Source organism: Octopus bimaculoides, chromosome 21, assembly GCF_001194135.2.
Source record: "Octopus bimaculoides isolate UCB-OBI-ISO-001 chromosome 21, ASM119413v2, whole genome shotgun sequence".
In the NCBI taxonomy this organism is placed as follows: Eukaryota; Metazoa; Mollusca; class Cephalopoda; order Octopoda; family Octopodidae; genus Octopus; species Octopus bimaculoides.
In genome coordinates, this window is record NC_069001.1 from 32,155,488 (window position 1) to 32,156,291 (window position 804).

The window sequence follows — 804 nt, forward strand, 5'->3', positions numbered from 1 at the left end:
GGTCACTTGTCATCGCCAAGGTCTCGGTCACTTGTCATCGCCAAGGTCTCGGTCACTTGTCATCGCCAAGGTCTCGCTCACTTGTCATCGTCAAGGTCTCGCTCACTTGTCATCGCCAAGGTCTCAGTCACTTGTCATCACCAAGATCTCAGTCACTTGTCATCGCCAAGGTCTCGGTCACTTGCATGAGCCTGGTTTACCCATATCAGATGGGTAGTCATGATGGTTATATTGGGCTTCATATATTTTACCCCAGCGTCACTTTGATGACATGCACTGCTCTCTCAATAATAATAATGATGACAATAATCCTTCGAATTTTGGAACAAGGCCATCATTTTTAGGGGAAGGGATCAAGTCAATCACACTGGTACTTATTTCTAACACCCTGAAAGGATGAAAGGGGAAGTCAACTTTGACAGAATTTGAACTCAGAATGTAACAAGCCGGATGAAATACTGCCAAATATTTTGATTGATGTGCTTACAATTCTGCCAGCTAACCATGTCAATTACATCGACCCCAGTGCGTAACTGTTACTTATTTAACTGACCCTAAAAGGATAAAAGGCAAAATCGACCTTGGCAGAATTTGAACTCAGAACATAGCGGCAGATGAAATACCATTAAGCATTTCGCCCCGCATGTTAACAATTCTGCCAGCTCACCGCCATAATAATGATAATAATAATAATAATAATAATGATAATAATAATGATAACAATAATAATAATAATAATAATAATGATAATAATAATAATAATAATAATAATAATAATAATAATAATAATAATACATAAATGAT

The 804-nt window shown here is 37.6% G+C and overlaps 1 protein-coding gene across 1 annotated transcript in view; it reads right to left on the reverse strand.

The window, feature by feature from the left end:
• The window catches only part of LOC106880938 (palmitoyltransferase ZDHHC9), a 129,557-nt gene that overhangs the window by 30,575 nt on the left and 98,178 nt on the right, over positions 1-804 (reverse strand). The window lies entirely within an intron of this gene.